The sequence below is a fragment of the Rhipicephalus microplus genome, chromosome 1 (assembly GCF_043290135.1).
Source record: "Rhipicephalus microplus isolate Deutch F79 chromosome 1, USDA_Rmic, whole genome shotgun sequence".
Classification (NCBI taxonomy): Eukaryota; Metazoa; Arthropoda; class Arachnida; order Ixodida; family Ixodidae; genus Rhipicephalus; species Rhipicephalus microplus.
In genome coordinates, this window is record NC_134700.1 from 78810340 (window position 1) to 78831554 (window position 21215).

A 21215-nucleotide genomic window follows, 5' to 3' on the forward strand; every position below is an offset into this window, starting at 1 on the left:
GCCGTGAGAAATTTTCAAAATGGCGGAGTAATAGCACAGTTAGACGCGTTTGATTATCGAAACCATGACGACCACACCTTTCGCTCTCTCTTGCACTTCCCTCAGCTGGAATCCTCTCCCATGCCGCTTTGCGCTATCGCCGAGCGCCCCTCTCATGCCCCTCCCGATCTCGCGTGGCATACGTCATCGCTGACGTGCTGTTTGAAACACCATCTACTTCCGCTTGCCGAGACTCCATCTGTTGCATGCTTGTTTGCGAACAGTGGCTTCCGTAATCGTGCCGGTATGGAACCTGCGTTGTGTGCCTCCCTTCAAAGGGTGTCCAACGTGATGGACAAGTATGGGGACACGCTGTGCCCCGCACGTGTTACACGCACGCGGGAAGCGCGATGAAAAACAACAAGCAGCGCGGGCAGCTGCTTGCAGACTGACCGGAAGTTGTAGCCTCTTGCTCAACCAGTCACAGCATATTTGGCATACTTGACGAGGCGCGTGAGAGTTGTGGCATGGCGCGTCACGCGGAGGCCCGAAAGGGACGGAAAGAAGGAGGGATTGTTTCTCGGAATTCGTGGTGGATTGTTTCTCGGAATTTGTATCTCCTAACCTAAGTAGTATGCCTTCGTTCCCAGGGCACCAGTACTTGGGTCCCGGGAATCCACTGCGCAACGGAGATCCGGTGCACAAGGATGACGGCATAGCAAGTCGCATGACGAAGCTTACGAGCGAGCCACAAGTCACGAAGACGTCTTTGCGGCTGACCAGGCATCTGCAGCTCTCTTCTTGTATGACTTTAGACGCACTGGTAACTGGTACTCTGCATTAGGTGCAGTCAGTCTGGGCACGAAGAATACTGTAGAATAATACGTTTTGGGCCACAGCTTCTATGGAATGCCAGGAGATAGACGGAAACCTGCACAGAATGGGCAATCAGATACCGCAGACGCAACGCGATACCAGCATGACTGAAGCATCGGCGACACCGAAATGTCGGCGCAGATGCAATCGGACGCTCCCATTTGTCCAGGCGGAGCAGGAATGGTGGAAATTCCGCAGAACTCGTTCAGCAGATTTTGCGCGTACCTCACGACCATGGAGTGCTCACAGTGTTCCGTGACAGCAAAATACTCACCACATGGGCCTATGCTATGCTGAAGAAGAATTTAGTGTATGACACTGAGAACACGTTTCCAGGAGTTCTAACTAGCCTCTCACGCTTGCAAGTGGACCGGCCGTATCTTTACATTTCTCACGACACCTACCTTAACTTACCGTCTCAAACAAGAGCTGTGAGTTGCACTATCTGGGTTACTCCTCATGGTCTACGCACTCCCTGGAAGACTGGCTCTGCGGTTGTGCAACGTGTCAACTCTGACATGCTAGTTTATGGTCTTAGCTCCATCGGACTGAACCACTCCTTGGATACAAACATGTGCCACGTTAAGAAAGGCGAGACAAACAACCCGATGAAACCACAGTCTTACACTCCATTTCAAGAGAAGGACCACGCTGATCTGGCTAAGAGCTATTGGGGTCTTAAAATCACACCGGGAAACGAAGAGCAAAATGGCATCGACGAAAATAGTCTACATGCGTGCATGAGCGTGCTGCGACACAACTTTGCCTACGACTTTATTCACAGTGACAAGGCTAGTCCCCGCTTGTCCAAGTTTGTTAACCAGTTTCCTTTCAAAGGCCACGTGGACACAACCATAGTCAACTAGGAGTACCGGTTTGGAGGTGACGCGCGGCTGAAAATGGGTCCTACTTACAACGCGTAGAATGAGTTGCTAACTCGAACGCAGCTAGGCCTGCCTACGGACGTTGTATCCTACACTACTAGCAACCTGTCAAACTACGAGTCGTACGAGCAAAAACCAGATCTTAACGTCACCATGCGTCTTCGGCCCGACAATAGGCACACGTACCACGTGAAATATTTGGCCCCTATGGAAAATACTTACTTTACCCGTGGTTTAAAACCGATGATACACTTCGAAATTCAGCCGAGTTTGAGTTTCGGTGTGTTAACGGTAAGCAAGTCGAACAAGGACAATCCCGGCAGTACCCAAACTTTCCAAGACATTGCCGCTTTTTTTTTCAAATTGACACAGAATTGGTGAATCATTCTGACGTGGATACCATAGTAGCCGACAGCGTGACTTTGCCGTCAACCATTGGGCCGTACTTGCGTCACACCAACCAAAACATCAAAGCAAGTTACAACAGCCTCCCACGTCACGGGCGTCCAGTAAACCTTGCTCGCACGTTGACCAAGGTGACTGAACACAAGGCAGAGCTCCAAAATTGGCGGAAGTGCAGCAGCATTCCCTGGTATTAAGAAGTTAATGCTCGGTGCCTTTTTCACAATCAAAGCAAGATGAAAGAAAGCTTTGTGTTTGACTTTTTATTACTGGAGTGTCGCTGTCATTGTCGTCGAAGACTAAGGAATATATAATATATATATATATATATATATATATATATATATATATATATATATATATATATATATATATTTATATACTTTCTCTGAGTGAAGTTACAACGACAATGACATACAAGAAAACATATGTAGTGAGCCCTTGCTTTGCACAAGGTAGACTCTACTGCAAGCTTTCGTGGTTTTTTTCAATGTAACTAAACCACCTTGTCTGATTTGCATAATGGTTCATCGTCTCGCAAGAGAATTGAATATTAACTAGTAGTTGCACAAGGCTCTTCCGCAAGCTCTCGCGGGTTTTTTTCATAGTAACTAACAAGTGTCGTCTGCTCTGCATAATAATTCGTCGTCTCGCAAGAGCATAGAGTCTTAAATAGTAGTTGCTCAAGGCTCTCCAACAAACTCTCGCGGGTTTTTCATAATAACTAAAACGTCTTGTCTGCTTTGCATAATAATTCCTCGTCTCGCAAGAGCATAGAGTCTTGACTAGTAGTTGCCCAAGGCTCTCCTGCAAACTCTCGCGGGTTTATTCATAGTAACTAAAACGTCTTGTCTGCTTTGCATAATAATTCCTCGTCTCGCAAGAGCATTGAATACTAACTAGTAGTTGCTCAAGGCTCTTCTGCAAACTCTCGCGTGTTTTTTCTAAGTATTTAAAACGTCTCGCCTGCTTTGCATAATATTTTGTCGTCTCGCAAGAGCATAGAGTCTTAACTAGTAGTTGCTCAAGGCTCTCCTGCAAACTCTCACGGGTTTTTTCATTGTAACTAAAACGTCTCGCCTGCTTTGCATAATAATTCGTCGTCTCGCAAAAGATAGAGTCTTAACTAGTAGTTGCTCAAGGCTCTCCTGAAAACTCTCGCGGGTTTTTTTATAGTAACTAAAACGTTTCGTCTGCTTTGCATAATAATTCGTTGTCTCGCAAGAGCATAGTGTCTTAACTTGTAGTTGCTCCAGGCTCTGCTGCAAACTCTCGCAGCTTTTTTCATAGTAACTGAAACGGCTCGCGTGCTTTGCATAATAGTTCGTCGTCTCGCAAGAGCATTCAATATTAACCAGTAGTTGCCCAAGCCTATCCTGCAAACTCTCGGGGGTTTTTTCATAGTAACTAAAACGTCTCGTCTTCTTTGCATAATAATTCGTCGTCACGCAAGATCATTGAATATTAACTAGTAGTTGCTCAAGGCTCTCCTGCAAACTCTCGCGGGTTTTTTCATAGTATCTAAAACGTCTCGTCTGCTTTGCATAATAATGCGTCGTCTTGCAAGAGCATTGAATATTAACTAGTAGTTGCTCAAGGCTCTCCTGCAAGTGCTCGCAGGGTTTTTCCATGATAACAGGTTTCCAAGACCACCACGAAGGGTATATAAAGGGATTTTTAATAGCTCAGAAATTGCAGTCGCCAACTGGCTGTCCACTCAGGAGGACCTCAAGCGGACTGTTGCGAAGCGCGCCTCCGACGACGTTACGAAGGGCGCTTCTAAATACCACCGCTGCCACCACTGTTGCGAAAGACGGCGACGCCAACACGGTCCCGAAGGCGCCACTGCTTCGAACTCCGCCGGGAAGGTCACCAGCCGTTTGGTAGCGTAGGTTTCTCAGCTCGCGACTGCTTCTGCGCAGAGCTGATGGACGACGGTGAGTTAAACAAGGTTTATGTACAGCATATATACAGAGGCGTTACAAATTCGGCACTGGTGCCGACAGAGACTCGAAGAGCCGAGTTCTCCTCTCTAACACATAGGTCTGCTCTCAAATGGGTATGCTAACACATAGCTCAACTCTCTATCACATAGCTCTCTTCTCTGACACACAGCTCAACTCTCTATCACATAGCTCTCTTCTCTAACACACAGCTCAACTGCGACACGCATGTCTGCTCTCACATAGGACTGCTGCGACACACATGTCTGCTCTCCAACAGGTCTGCTAACACATAGCTCAACTCTGACACACAGCTCAACTCTCTATCACATAGCTCTCTTCTCTACCACACAGCTCAACTCTCTATCACAAAGCTGTCTTCTCTACCACACAGCTCAACTCTCTATCACATAGCTCTCTTCTCTACCACACAGCTAAACTCTCTATCACATAGCTCTCTTCTCTACCAGACAGCTCAACTCTCTATCACATAGCTTGCTTTCTACCACACAGCTCAACGCTTTATCACATAGCTCAACTGCGACACACATGTCTGCTCTCGCATAGGACTACTAACACATAGCTCAACTCTGACACACAGCTCAACTGCGACACACATGTCTGCTCTCCAAAACGTCTGCTGCTCGCGACGCGCCGCAGAGCTTCTTTTATATGCACCGGGTGGATTCTTTGAATAACAAAATGCCCAACCAGAAGCGCCGCTGGTCACGAGGTCAGACTCCTCTAATGGGGTCGCCGCTGGGCCGCGTCATTCTTTCTCATCGAATCTGGAGAGGCTGCGCTGCAGGTGGCTGCACCCAAGGACGAGTGACGTCGCCAGGCGTTGCGTCAGACCCGCCAGACAGGAAGGCGCCGATTGCTTGCTCGACGGACTCGCTTGCTGAGGAGACTCACTGCACCTGCGCGACAGAAAGGCGCCGTCGCGTGTTGATGCCGTTGAGTTGTTCATCGCGTCAGGCGGGCTCGCGTGCTGGCCTTGACACAGATTTTCCTTTTTTCGAGGCATGGACGTTCCCTGTGGACTCACAGGCATAACAGCACCCCCGCCGCCACACAATGCGCTGGAAAGACGAGCTGCTTCCACGGGGCTCGGATGTCAGGTGCGCTCGTTCGCCAGGTTCCTCCAGGTTCGCCTCCAGAGCCATGGGGAGAATGCAGCTCCAGACTCTGTTCCGGGAACACATCCCATTCTTGAGGACGGATCCCAGCTCCACTGGCTTGTCACCACAACTAGTCGACCAGCTTCGCTCATCTCTTCTGACGATCCTTGCTTTCAGCACTTGTCGATGGTTCGGCAACTTGCCAAGAACGGATCGACAACAGACTACACACGACACAAGCAAGCGCCCTCGGTCACCCGACAGAACACCAGACAACGTATAGTACAACATATACCTAGCTACGTGTCTATCGGAATTTCGTTCCCTCTACATAAAGAGGCACATGTGGGACACAAGACTCTTAAAATGAGAACTCAATTTTCTTTAGACGTACAACAACGTAACGAATCAGAATACAACATAAAGTTGGCTCCTTGAGCTCACTCTGGACGAGAGCACTCAGCTCAGGTCGTGATGAGGTCAAAATTTTGCCCCGAATCGCCAGCGAGAAACCGAAAGGTGGAGAAGGTACTAACACGCACGGCTCAATGCATCTGCATTAGTGTTTGGCCATCCCCCCCCCCTTTTCTTTAGCGAACGTCAAAGTTGTGCTGTTGGAGTATCATGCTCCCACTCAGTAACCGGCCACTTTTAGGCGACGATACCTATGCGGTACTAAGAGCTGCTCGTACTTGCGACGTTGCACATCTGTGTAACTACAACAGGGAAGTCCGGATTTTTCATAAAAAGAAACATTCCTTCGCAGGTCTTCCTTCTGGACTTCACTTAACCTGGGCTCTAGGTTCAACTGATCCAAGATTACATCCGATCCCCTTTTGATTACATCACTAGAACTCAAAATTTCTGCTTCCTTTTCCTCTGAAACATTCAACAACAGATTTACGACCGCTTGACGTTGAAAGTATGGTTTCATCAATTTACTGGGGTAATTTTTGTTCGGCCACCTTCTTAATTTCACTTCAAATTCGTATCAGAAAGCTTCATGGGGGCCTTCCACTTGCCCGCGGATTTCCCCGCTCTATGACAAGTGTCGCATGAGCATACAAAGTGTTCGATATCCTTCCAGCAATTCGGCCAATAAAAATCAAGGGAAACTCTAGCCTTGGTCTTTTTTATGCTGAGATGCCCTGCCCATGCGTTTTCATGCGCCAGTTCTAATAGTTGGCGACGATACTTTTCTGGCACCAAGAGCTGCTCATACTTGCGACCTTGCGCATTTGTGTAGCTCTTATACGAAAGCCCTGCTATCTCAAAAAAAGAAACATTCTTTTTCTTTTTTCCCAAGTTTACGCTTTCCATCAGCGCTTTTATCGAAAGGTCCTCACGCTGCTCTGGAATGAGCGTTTCTCGATCAACTCTCGACAGCTCACTCCAACTCTCCGCTACAGGCGAGAGCGTTGCCGCCCTTTCGCTCTGACTCAATGGCGCCATGTCCTCTCCCCCTGCTACGGAAGCCACGCCGGTCGCTTCGGCGACGGGCCGCTCGAGTAACTGCTCACATGACTCACGCGGAAAATTTCATCTCTGAGGTTCCGTCGACCCGCCGACAAGGTCACTTGGGAGTTCACCGCAATGAACAAGATCAAGCTCCCGCGAAAACTTCCGCGCTTGCGATCGCGTGAGGGCCATGTCCTCGCCTACTACGAACGGTGGCAATTGGTCCCGAATTCTATAATCGCTGACCTGAATCGTCGGAGAAGCTACGCTAGGCGCCTGCGAACACTGTAGGATTGCCAATTCTATTCGTTTCAACTCGAGGCGCTCCTGTCTCTCAGCCTCCTCACGGCGTTCACGCCTTTCAGCTTCCTCTCGGCGTGCTTTGATATTCGCCAAAGCCTCATCGACTTCCTCAGCCGACACTCCCTCATCCTTCATGATCTCAAGGATCGCTTGCTTTCGTTTCGCACGGCCCAAAGTAATGCCGAGTTCCTCACAAATTTCGATGAGTTCCTTCACTTTAAGGTTCTGCATCGTTCACACTTGCCTCTTGCTGTTTGCCCTTGTTAAAAGTTTACTTGCCGTATCCACTGTAAGTCAACTAGCAAGACGCGCAAGCAATTTTTCACACTCCCGTGTTTACCCCATCCGCATTAACTTTGGTTTTAAAGCACTTCCACTTTGCTTGAAACGATCAAAGCTCACTTCAAAGCTTCACACAGCCCTTCTCTAAACTACTACAACCTGAGCTAGAGTAGTCTGGTGAACTGAGGGGAAAACATCAGCCACTCACCGCATCGATGTCGCTGACGCCGGCCGATCCCGCAGCTGCCAAACACTGTTGCAAAGCGCACCTCCGACGACGTTACGAAGGAAGCTTCGAAATCCCACCGTTGCCACCACTGTTGCGAAAGACGGCGACGCCAACACGGTCCCGAAGGCGCCACTGCTTCGAACTCCGCCGGGAAGGTCACCAGCCGTTTGGTAGAGTAGGTTTCTCAGCTCGCGACTGCTTCTGCACAGAGCTGATAGTCGAGCGGACGAGACGACGGTGAGTTAAACAAGGTTTATGTACAGCATATATGCAGAGGCGTTACAAATTCGGCACTGGGGCCGACAGAGACTCGAAGAGCCGAGCTCTCCTCTCTAACACATAGGTCTGCTCTCAAATGGGTCTGCTAACACATAGCTCAACTCTCTTTCACATAGCTCTCTTCTCTGACACACAGCTCAACTCTCTATCACATAGCTCTCTTCTCTGACACACAGCTCAACTGCGACACACATGTCTGCTCTCACATAGGACTGCTAACACTGTTGCGACGCGCGCCGCCGACGACGTTACAAAGTGCGCTACGAATCTCACCGCTGCAACCACTGTTTCGAAAGACGGCGACGCCAACACGGTCCCGAAGGCGCCACTGCTTCGAACTGCGCTGGGAAGGTCACCGGCCGTTTGGTAGCGTAGGTTTCTCAGCTCGCGACTGCTTCTGCGCAGAGCTGATAGACGAGCGGACGAGATGACGTTGAGTTAAACAAGGTTTATGTACAGCATATATATAGAGGCGTTACAAATTCGGCACTGGGGCCGACAGAGACGCGAGGAGCCGAGCTCTTCTCTCTAACACATAGCTCTATTTTCGAATGGGTCTGCTAACACATAGCTGGACTCTCTATCACACAGCTCTCTTCTTTGACACACAGCTCAACTGCGATACACATGTCTGCTCTCACATAGGACTGCTAACACATAGCTCAACTGCAACACACATGTCTGCTCTCCAACACATAGCTCAACTGCGACACATATGTCTGCTCTCCAACAGGTCTGCTGCTCGCGACGCGCCACAGGGCTTCTTTTATGTACACCTGGTCCAATCCAAATGTCCAACCAGAAGCGCCGCTGGTCATGAGGTCAGACTCCTCCAATGGGGTCGCCGCTGGGCCGCGTCATTCTTTCTCATCGAATCTGGAGAGGCTGCGCTTCAGGTGGCTGCACCCAAGGACGAGTGACGTCGCTAGGCATTGCGTCAGCCGCCCGACAGGAAGACGCTGGTTGCTTGCTCGACGGCTCGCTTGCCGAGGTGACTCACTGCACGTGGGCGACAGAAAGGCGCTGTCGCGTGTTTACGCCGTTGATGTGATCGCGTCAGGTGGGCGCGCGGGCTGGCCTTGACACCGATTTCCTTTTTCCGAGGCATGGACGTTCGCTGCGGACTCGCAGGCATAACAGCTTCCCGCCGCCAGACAATGCGCCGCAAAGACGAGCTGCTTCCACGTTGCTCGGATGTCAGGCACGCTCGTTCGCCAGGTCCCTCCAGGTTCGCCTCCAGGGCAATGGGGAGAATGCAGCTCCAGACTCTGTTCCGGGAACACATCCCATTCTTGAGGACGGATCCCAGCTCCACTGGCTTGTCGCCACAACTTGTCGACCAATATCGCTCGTTTTTTCTGACGATCCTTGGTTTCAGCACTTGTCGATGGTTCTGCAACTTGTAAAGAACGGTTCGACAACAGACAACACACGACACAAGGAAGTGCCCTCGGTCACCCGACAGAACACCAGACAAAGTATAGTACAACATACACCTAGCTACGTGTCTATCGGAATTTCGTTCCCTCTACATCAAAAGGCACATGTGGGACACAAGACTATTAAAATGGCAACTCAAACTTGTACACGCAAAATAACTTAGCGAAATAGAATAGAACATAAAGTTGGCTCCTTGAGCTCACTCTGGACGAGAGCGCTCAGCAAAGGTCGTGATGAGGTTAAAATTTTGCCCCGAATCGCCAGCGAGAATCCGAAAGGTGGAGAAGGTACGAACTAACTAAACACACGGCTCAATGCGTCTGCATTAGCGTTTAGCTTTCCTTTTTTGTAGTGAACGTCGAAGTTGTGCTGGTGGAGCATCATGCTCCATCTCAATAACCTGCCACTTTTAGGCGACGATACCTATGCGGTACCAACAGCTGCTCATGCTTGCGACGTTGCACCGGGGAACAACGATACGGTTTGCTACGGATTGGCTCGTCACAAGTTAGCTCGATATCGTGCCCGATCAGCGTCGTGTTTCCGGGACGGTCCGAAAACACGTCTTGAATCTCGGAAACAAAATATTCTCAGGTCCTCCTTCTGGACTTCACTTAACCTAGGCTCTAGGTTCAACTGCTCCAAGATTACCTCCGATCCCCTTTCGATTGCATCACTAGAACTCAAAATTTCTGCTCCCTCTTCCTCTGAAGCATTCAACAGCAGATTTACGACCGCTTGATGTTGAACGTACGGTTTCATCAAGTTACTGTGGTAAATTTTGTTCAGCCACCTTCCTAATTTAACTTCACAATTGGTATCAAAAAGCTTCGATAATACTTTGGCGGGCCCTTCCCAATGAACCTCAAGCTTATTCCTTGTGGACGTCTGCAGCAGCATTACCTGACTTCAAGAGCGCGCTTCTTCACCGATTTGTCATAGTACTCCTTCGACAACACTTGTGCAGCTTTCAGGTGGCTTTCCACTAGCGCTTCGATCGAGAGGTCCTCACGCTGCTCTCGAATGAGCGTTTCTCGATCAACCCTCAACAGCTTACTCCAACTACAGACAAGAGCGTTGCACCCCTCTCGCTCCGACTCAATGGCGCCATGTCGTCTCCCCCTGCTACGGAAACCGCGCCAGTCGCTTTGGCGACGGGCCGCTCGAGTGACTGCTCACATGACTCACACGGAGAATTTCCTCTCTGAGGTTCCGTCGACTCACCGCCAAGGTCATTTGATGGTTCACCACATTGAACAAGATCAAGCTCCTGCGAAAGCTCCCGCGCTTGCGATCGCGTGAGGGCCATGTACGCTAAGTTGGGGAAGAACGATTTACCCTGCTCTTTGAGAAGCTGCTCTGATTTGTTAGAGAATAGATAAGGAAAACGATCGGGAAGTGCGGCAGACACAGCCGCTTCGGTGCGAAGCTTACCGAACGGGCCATCAATGACAACCGTGGCTATTGGTAAGCAAGCACTCTGCTCCTCGGCGACTTGCCTGATCCACGCGCATTCTCCTGTAAAGTCATCCAGAGACACCAATGAAGGATGGACAACATCCATGGTTGCCGCTGAGTCACGAAGTGCTCGACACGTTTGCCCATTCACGCTAATTTCTTGGATATACGGCTCCAACAACCGCATGTTCTTTTCCAATTCTCGGATTGTCGCAAAAGCAAACTTTTGCTTACAGTTTATCGCGATGTGCCCTTCCTTTTTGCAGTTGTAGCAGATTAGCGGCTTCCGTGATTGAAACGCCCGTGTGGTATCAGTGCGTTGTTTAGAAACATCACTCAATTTCTCCGCTTCCGTTTGCCCTTCCCCTACAGTGTTCTTCGTAAGAGACGGGTCCTTCCTGAAATTACGGTGCGGAGCGGGTTTCCGTTGATCAGGTTTCCTTGAAAAGCCCTCTTTCCTTTCATCCTTTTCAACGCGCACTGCCCTGCTATGCAACTTTCGGCGAGTATAATACTCCTCAGCTAACTCTGCGGCCTTGTTTAGCTGTACTTCACCAAGTTTGTCTTGCAGCCAAAGTTTGACATCCTCCTCGATGCAGTGGTAGAATTGCTCCAGTGCAACGCATTCCACCACTTTATCACGGTCGTCATAAACACCTTCGCCCTTGAGCCATTCAATTAAATCGGCTTTAAGACGAAACGCGAAGTCAACGTGTGACTCATTCCCCTTTTTAGCATACCGGAACCTTTGCCTGGAAGCCTCGGGTGACAACTCATAACGTCTCAAGAGCACTTCCTTAACCTCGTCATAGCTCTCATACGCTTCCCTCGACAAGCAAGTTATCGCGTCGGACACTTCGCCGGGAAGAAGAGCTAACAGGTTCCGCGCCCAAAGAGACCGCTCCAAAGCGTTTCGCTCACAGACGTGTTCAAACTTGACGAGATACTTCACCATGTCCTCGCCTACTACGAACGGTGGCAGTTGGTCCCGAATTCTATAACCGCTGACCTGAACTGTTGGAGAAGCTACGCTAGGCGCCTGAGAACACTGTAGTATTGCCAATTCTATTCGTTTCAACTCGAGGCGCTCCTGTCTCTCGGCTTCCTCGCGGCGTTCTCGCCTTTCAGCTTCTTCACGAACTTCTCGCCTTTCAGCTTCTTCACGTTTGCGAGCTTCTCGCCTTTCAGCTTGTTCACGTTCGCGAGCTTCTCGCCTTTCAGCCTCCTCGCGGCGTGCTTTGATATCCACCCAGGCCTCATCGACTTCCTCAGCCGACATTTCCTCGTCTTTCATGATCTCAAGGATCGCTTGCTTTCGTTTCGCACGGCCCAAAGTAATGCCGAGTTCCTCACAAAGTTCGATTAGTTCCTCCGCTTTAATGTTCTCCATCGTTCACACTAGCCTCTTGCTGTTTGCCACTGTTAACAATTTACTTACCGTACCCACTATAAGTCAACTAGCAAGACGCGCAAGCAATTTTTTACACTCCCGTGTTTACGCCCTCCGCATTAACTTTTGTTTCAAAGCACTTCGACTTTGCTTGAAAGGATCAAAGCTCACTTCAATGCTTCACACAGCCCTTCTCTAAACTACTACAACCTGAGCTAGAGTAGTCTGGTGAACTGAGGGGAAAACATCAGGCACTCACCGCATCGATGTCGCTGATGCCGGCCGATCCCACCGCTGCCACCACTGTTGCGAAGCGCGCCTCCGACGACGTTACGAAGGGCGCTACGAATCTCACCGCTGCAACCACTGTTTCGAAAGATGGCGACGCCAACGCGGTCCCGAAGGCGCCACTGCTTTGAACTCCACCGGGAAGGTCACCAGCCGTTTGGTAGCGGAGGTTACTTAGCTCGCGACTGCTTCTGCGCAGAGCTGATAGACGAGAGGATGAGACGACGGTGAGTTAAGCAAGGTTTATGTACAGCATATATATGGAGGCGTTACCGATTCGGCACTGGGGCTGACAGAGACTCGAAGAGTCGAGCTTTCCTCTCTTACACATAGGTCTGCTCTCTAATTGGTCTGCTAACACATAGCTCAACTTTCTATCACATAGCTCTCTTCTCTGACACACAGCTCAACTCTCTATCATATAGCTCTCCTCTCTGACACACAGCTCAACTGCGACACACATGTCTGCTCTCACATAGGACTGCTGCGACACACATGTCTGCTTTCCAACAGATCTGCTAACACATAGCTCAACTCTGACACACAGCTCAACTCTCTATTACACAGCTCTCTTCTCTACCACACAACTTAACTCTCTATCACATAGCTCTCTGCTCTACCACACAGCTCAAGTCTCTATCACATAGCTCTCTTCTCTACCACACAGCTCAACTCTATCACACAGCTCTCTTCTCTACCACACAGCTCAACTCTCTATCACATAGCTCGATTCTCCACCACACAGCTCAACTCTTTATCACATAGCTCAACTGCGACACACATGTCTGCTCTCACATAGGAGTGCTAACACATAGCTCAACTCTGACACACAGCTCAACTGCGACACATGTCCGCTCTCCAAAAAGTCTGCTGCTCGCGACGCGCCGCAGGGCTTCTTTTATATGCACCGGGTGGACTCTTTCAAGAACAAAATGCTCAACCAGAAGCGCCGCTGGTTACGAGGTCAGACTCTTCTAACAGGGTCGCCGCTGGGCCGCGTCATTCTTTCTCATCAAATCTGGAGAGGCTGCGCTGCAGGTGGCTGCACCCAAGGAGGAGTGACGTCGCCAGGCATTGCGTCAGACCTGCCAGACAGGAAGGCGCCGATTGCTTGCTCGACGGGCTCACTTGCTGAGGAGACTCACGGCACCTGCGCGACAGAAAGGCGCCGTCGCGTGTTGACGCCGTTGAGTTGTTCATCGCGTCAGGCAGGCTCGCGTGCTGGCCTTGACACAGATTTTCCTTTTTCCGAGACTTGGACATTCGCTGCGGACTCACAGGCATAACAGGACACTAAAGACACCTCCGGTAAGACCCTTTTTTTTTACCTAATTATACTATAGTCTGAACTGTTGTTTTTGCTCTTTGAATAGAGACCATGGCAGAACCACGTAAACGTCAGCATGATGAGCAAAAAGACAATGTACCGCTATATTACCATTTGGAAGTGCTTTTTGGTGACGCCGTCTATATTCCCAGAGACAAACTATAGAGTTTATTGGTTCCAGCCACGAGAACCATGCCTGCGACATTAATAAAACCATGGCGACACTTGCAGCCTGATTGAGGCGTAGAAGGAGTATCAAATTCAAACATGCCCGAACCAGGAGCTAGAGGAGATGGAAAAAGTTTACAATCTTTTCCACGCTGGGCATTGCAGTTACACTCAGTTCCAAAACGAAGAAAGCTTGTGCATCATGTGTTTTCCTCTCGAGACGACAGAGAAGCTGAGACAATTTGTAATGACATTGTCAGAGGATTTGAACAAGGACCAACCCAGTACGGAATCGCAGCCGTCACACTGCACAAACGAGGACCCACTCTACCACACGTCCACGTCCTACACGACTCCAGCTGGAGCAACGGCACATGCCGATGTGTTATCTTCGCTGGCTTCGTTAGACGACGAAGCCGCTTGTCAATTTGGTCTACAAAAGCCAGCACATCGGATCTCTACCATCTCGTGCAGTATCTCAATAGTGAGCCCGGACTATTGGAATACCTCAAAGTGGGAGGAAGCGATTGGGGTCGATACATTGGAGATGAAGTTTTGGGACAATTCCAGGGACTGGGCACGAGCCCGGCCGAGTTTTGGAAATACTGCACACGAAACGTCCGCATTCATTTGCATGTGACGACGCCCATGGGGGTGAGACGAGTGGTGGAGACGCTGACAAAGACGCTGCGCAAGAAAGGGTACAAAGTGCCGAAAACGTGCAAAAGGAGCGTCGGAAAAATCTATCTACGAATGGCTACGCGAAAGCCCCACATCGCCGTTGAAAACATTGTGCGCACCCTCAAGTGGCTGGTGGACCCGGTCTTTCGGTTTAGTCGCCTGGATGACAAGCGCCTTGACCGAGCCATCCAAGTGTTTAATCATGAGATGTGTTCGCACTCCACCCTCGACTTCATTGAAATATACCGAAAACCCGCAGCTACTCTTTGACGCCCCACATGGCGATCTCGCTACCTTTTACATGGATGTACCCGCGTCGTTTCATGCCATGACGGAACTTTTAAACTTTCAGTTTCACTGCATCCACGAAGAAGTGTCGGCCTTTGTAAACGCTGTGTACAGCCTGGTTGAGAAGGCGGTCCTCAAGAAAAAAATGCATGGAAAGAAATTTCGTCCCCTCCGAGAGCAGGCAAAAACTTTTTTGATCCTGTTCTTTCATTTCACATTAACCGTGGTACCATTCGTAACTTTAACCGCTACTCTAGCTTACCACTACACGACACCGTGGGCCGTCGTATTCTGGTGTGGAACGAGCCAAACTGTGAGTCATCTGCTTTTGATAGAGTCAAAAAAATTTTTGCTGGTGACGTAGACTCGGTGGCTGTCAAGTACACTACTGGTCAGACCACTTCAAGGACACCCGTCATTTCGCTCTCAAACAACGAAGTGTTTCCAGATGATGAGGTCTTCAACCACCGCATGTGGCGCTACAAGTGGCGGGCGGGTCCTCCACTCAAGAAATACGACAAGAAAATTCACCCGATGGCCCTGATGCTCCTTTTTGATACATTTGTCCAGGAAGAAACATACGTCGGCACGCGTCAGATTGATCAACAAACAGCTTTTGAACCTAACATTCTGAGTACTTGGTCAATGCTTCGAATTTTGCGACTACATCGACAACGACAATTGCGACAGCTGTCAGTCACAGTCAGTCAGTCAACGATTGTGCCATATGCAGAATTGTTGATCGCGATGGCATTATGCACCCGATTCACACGTTTAATTGAAATGCTTTAAAAGCTATCGGATGTGTTTACGGACCCTTTAAAACACAATCGTTCAATATGAGACAAGCATTGTTCACGTTAACAGCGCCTTTTTAACACGATGCGATTTTTAACTTAAAAGAAGGGACAGATTTTGTTGAAATACTTTTTTTGTCTACAAAGGAACGTGACATAACTGAACATACAGGAAAACCATAAACCTATACCATTCGTAACATAGAATGTCATGCAAGACAAAAAGTGAAACGTGAACAAACGACTCAAAATGTGCAAAGTTTCTTCCAGTACCACTGAAGTGTGGTTGCTCACACGGGTAGGCAGCGAAAGCTCACTTCCCATTGCAGGTGTCTTCCTGTGAGGGTGCCTCAAACCTGAAATACAGTGTCCGAACGTATTGACTTGTTCCTGACACCTATAGTGGCGTGGAAGTAACCATAATGCGCTCGAGAACTGCCGGGCAGCCTTCAAAGAAAATTTTGCTGAGAAAATTTTGGGCAATACAATGGCGTTGGCTCACACTTTTACATGGGCACTCTCGGGATTTCTTCTCGCGGCGCTAATTTGTACCAGTCTCTATTTTATGACTCAACTGCTTTTCTAGAACTAGCATCTGGTGACATTGTTTTTTGCTTGGTGACCACCACCACTGGCAGCCCACCAAATAGCTGGTGTTTGTGGAGCTGAACACCCTTCTATGAATGCCGTAGACGGATTCTGAGAACATCCGTTGAATTCGCATGGCATCACTGCAAGATACTCAGTATTATATTAGTTAGAAAAAGGCAGTGTGTTATTTCGTGCGAGTTTCTGTAACTGGCGTCAGTTAGTATGTAGATAAATAACTAATAATTCTGATATCAGTAAGCTTCATTATACTTGCATAAAAGGAATGTAACATGAGGCCCAAAGCGCGTGTGCAGTTGTCCGTCTAGTTATATTTATTTCGAGATATTACGATAAAAAATGTGGCAGGTCGCACGTACAGTGAGAATCAATAATATGCGAAGCACGATTGAGGAACGTTGATATGACACTTTAAAATCAGCACAACATTACGACAGGGAGGTAATTTCGGCCTCGCATGACTTCCACGCAATACTTATCATGTTTGGATGCGTAATTTACCTTCGTCATCTATTCACGTCAGGTAATACCGAATTTAGTATACGCTGAGCTAGTGCAATGGCCGTGAGCCCACCATGATCATGATATGTTGTCATCTTCTTACATAACATGCGTGGCAGGATTACCATGTTTTCACCAGTCATATACCTTCGTCATCTGTTGACGTTACGTAACACCAAAATTTGTATTATCACGCTTGCGAAACAACCGCGAGCGCACTATGAAAATACCCTATAGTCACGTTTTACATGACACGCATGTCATGATTATTATGTTCTGACGTATCATTTACCTTCATCGTCCATTAGCGTCACGCAATACGAAATTCGGTATTCGCAAGTTTCATCGCCTATAGGGGGCGTACCGGGTGGTTGAATATGGCGCCCACAGAGAGTATCGTTTAAGGTCAGAATCGCTGAGCACATATGCTGTCTGCACTGTTTATATTTTTTTTTTGATTTGCGATGGCTTTACCCTTTTTGCAGTCACTTATTATGCGCTACTTAGACGCTTCAGAAACTCAGATACGGTGCTTCGAAGAGGTCCTGAATTCCAAACACATCAATTGTTGTGGCGTGATGGTCTGTAGCCAATATTTTTGACACATTTATCAAAAACGTCACAGCTTTGCCGAAAAAGTGAAGCAATGAACGCGATAGCAACAAATCGGAAGGTCAGTGCCAAATGGCAAGCAGATCAAAACGTGCCCCGCGTTTCTCACGCAAAATGAGGCACGAAACGTGCTCACAGTCATAGATAAACACCAATAGGCGTCTCAGTTGTTACTTCGCTGTGTCTGAAAAACGCACCATTTTCGCAAACGAAGACTGTGCAACGACTGCAGTATCCTTTGTGCATCCACTAGCTACAACAGAAACGCTGTAGTGAAAGCCCAACGCCAGCCAAGACGTACATGCACATTCTGTGAACGCCACTGCCCCAGCGCTACTCCAATACCCTTTGAAAAAAATTGGCAGCATATCCACGGAGTGAATGTAGGAGAGTGGGGCGAATCATTCGTCCGTCCATTCGTTCTTGCTTCCGTCCGTCCATGCGTCTGTCTGTGTGACCGTCCATGCGTCTATCCACCCGTCCGTGCGTGCGTCCGTCCCTGCGTCCATCCATGCATCTGTCTGTGTGTCCGTTCGTCCATCTATTCAACACTCGAAGTACCACCATATCGCTTCTTTTCATCATATATTCATCATATAGAAGTACCGCCATCCAGCGGACATTCCAAGGACTAAACGAGAGGTGGCACACGCACACTTTCTTACGGCTTGCGCTTCGTATCTACTTCCCACCTTTAACCACCTCGAGTTCATGGTATATACTAGTTCACTCATGGCACTGCGGCCCGACGCTCGCTAAACCTTTCTAAAACTCAGGAGGTTACGCCCAGCGAGTATAACGTAGCAACCCTTTCTTGTCAGATGGTGCTCAATGTACATGCCAATGGCTGCTATGAGGTAATGAGAGACATGAGAATTCGGCTTTAGTTAACGTGCAAGCTGCGATTTTTTTATTGTTCATTAACGCACAGAAGAAATCTCTCACCGGCACCACCATGGAGGTCAAAATGTAAGACTGGTTACACACTACTACTACTACATCTACGAGAGACGAACGGGTGCCGCTATAAGAAGCTTCCCCCTAAAAATACGCTGGCGGCCGCGGAGTGGCGTGACAGTCTTCGAAACTTGCGAATATGTGGAGCTAGCAAAACGGTAGCCAGCGCATCATGATCGTAGCATGTAGTCATGTAGTTACATGACAGGCGTCTCATGATTATCATGTTTGCACCAGTCACGCGCCTTCCCAGTCCATTCACGTCCTGTAATACCATATTTGGTGTGTGTGATGCTAGCGAAACGGCAGCGAATGCATCGTGAAGGGCCAATATACTCCCACAAAACGTTGACGTGCGCGAGTGCTGGGCACAGCGACGCTACCTTAGCAAAATGCGAGCACTGCGGCAACCGGCGCGAGATGAGGCATGCTGCATTTCGGACTGACGACGTTACCGAGACAGTACCGTGATGGTCCTTTTCGTGACGGAGGGACGCTGTGCGCATTAAAACGTACATGCGTCAAAGCAACACAGCACGGCGTGCGCCTGCGAGTATATGTCATGCAGATCGACGCCTGGCATGGCATCGCTGGCGTGACGCGACGAAACAAACGCTGGCGCACACGCGCGCTGTGTCACGTCGAAGTGCATTAGTGCCTTGAGTGTGGCATGTAGTCATGTTACATTCACGCACATCATGATTATCATGTTTGGACATGTCACGTAACTATGTCGTCTGTTCACGTCACGTCTTACAAAATTTGGTGCATGCGAAGCTAGGTAAACGGTCGCGAGCGCATTACAAGCGTAGCATGTAGTCATGTTGTAACACGACACACTCTCATGCTTATCACGTTTGCACCAGTCACATACCTTCGTCATTCATTCGGCTCCCGAATCACCAAATTTGGTATATTAAGCCAGCGAAACAGCCGCGAGCGCATCATGTGCGTGCCATGTTGTGATGTTTTTACATGACATGTATCGCATGGTTATCATATTTGCATCAGTTACGCACCTTCGTCATCCATTCACGTTCCATAATGTCAAATTTGGTATATATGAAGCTAGCGAAACGGCCGCAAGCGCATCATGAGTGTGGTATGTAATGATGCTTTTACATGACATGTATCACATGATTATGATATGTGCATCGGTAACATGCCTTCGTCATCCATTCACGTCTCGTAATACTAAATTTGATTTATGTGAAGCTAGTGAAACGGCCAGGAGTCCATCATAAGTGTGGCAAGTATTCATGTTGTTACATGACACAATTGTCATGATTTTCATGTTAGGGTCAGTCGCTTGTGTTCGCCGTACAGTCTTGTCATGCTTGTCATGTTTTGCACCTAAAAAACTTCCCTGTAAGTTGGTTTTTGATGGCAAAACGTCGGTAGGGTCTTCAGTAAAGTGACCTACTACAGCAATACGTGGCATAATGAAGATGAAAGCCCACAATTTGTCCACAAAAAAAAACTTGTACGCGTGTGCATAGTACGTTGCAAGCCATTTAAAGAAACACGTGGTGCATGAAGCTTCTTCGCAGGTGATGCGTACATTTGTTTATGCTGCCACTGAAGGGAACATTCTGGCAACATTGGCTAAAAATGGCAAAATGAATACATGTTTTTTCTACTGGTTTATAAGAGAGCTTAGAAGCGATAACGTAAAACTTCGAGGCGTCACTCAACTCACTTATACTGTTTCATGCTGCAAGTTAACCCAAATGAAAGGCACAGAGAAGGCAAAAGTAGCGAGACACATTTTCTAATGCTCTAAATCATGCACCGACTGTTTCCAAATGGCTTCCTTGTGTATTCGTTCTGCGCCTTTCATTCGGAGACTCAGAAAGCGTAAGCCTTACATCTCGTAGCAGCTGTTGTACGAGGTTTGCTCATAATTAAGCGCCAGGATCAGAGCGTAGCGAAAGGACAAACCTTATCTGGAGGTGCGTGTCACCCATGAATACTCCACAGCACGATGGGTGGTTTCCTCATTAGTAAGTAACTGTTCGCAATTTAGTGCGCTTGTTTGTGGTGCCGTTCCGGTTTTTTGTGAACGCAAGCTTGCTACGCGATTGTTGGTCAAGACAAACTAGGTAAACTTTATGAATGACAGATCCCTAAAGTTTCGTTCACTCATATTTATGGTCCACAGCTTGCACCTCCCGGCTGGTCCTGCAAACATTGGGGAAATAAGCCTGAAGTATTCGTTGTCTCTTCGAGTGAGCCGTGCTTTTTGTTGACAGGCGTACGCGTATACAGATCGCAAGAAATCGTGGCTTACCCTCAACGCCCAAAACTAAGAAACGACTAACAACGCACGCAATATGTTAAAGGTTTTCAAGTATGCGATACAGATCAACTTAAAAAATGCATTAAAGTATCATGAATGTGAAATGGGGTGATGCTTTGCTATGAAATTCAAGCACGTCCGTTGCGTGCAAGTTGAAAGAAACACCACCATGGGTGAAACAAAAATTTATTCAGTGCAGACGTCAGGCACTCCAAGCTCGTTTACTCAGGGGTTCACTGCTAACCGAAATTTGCGTTTTTAAAAGATACGTTTTCAAGATTTCGTTCTTGCAGTTGAATGCATAAACAGATGAGTTCACGATTGTTTATCAAATGATTGATATGTGGGGTTTAACGTCCCAAAACCACTACATGATTATGAGAGACGCCGTAGTGGAGGGCTCCGGAAATTTAGACCACCTGGGGTTCTTTAACGTGCACCCAAATCTGAGTACATGGGCCTCCAACATTTCCGCCTCCATCGGAAATACAGCCGCCGCAGCCGAGATTCGATCCCGCGACCTACGGGTCAGCAGCCGAGTACCTTAGCCACTAGACCACCGCGGCGGGGCATTGTATATCAAATGAGGGTATAGTGCAAATATTTACATGCTGACCCCTCACTTTGCAAAACAACTTTGCACG

The 21215-nt window shown here is 48.5% G+C and overlaps 1 pseudogene; it reads left to right on the forward strand.

Moving 5' to 3' along the window:
• The window catches only part of LOC142765439 (uncharacterized), a 71593-nt pseudogene extending 55657 nt beyond the window's left edge, over positions 1-15936 (forward strand).
• The last annotated feature ends 5279 nt before the right edge of the window (positions 15937-21215 follow it).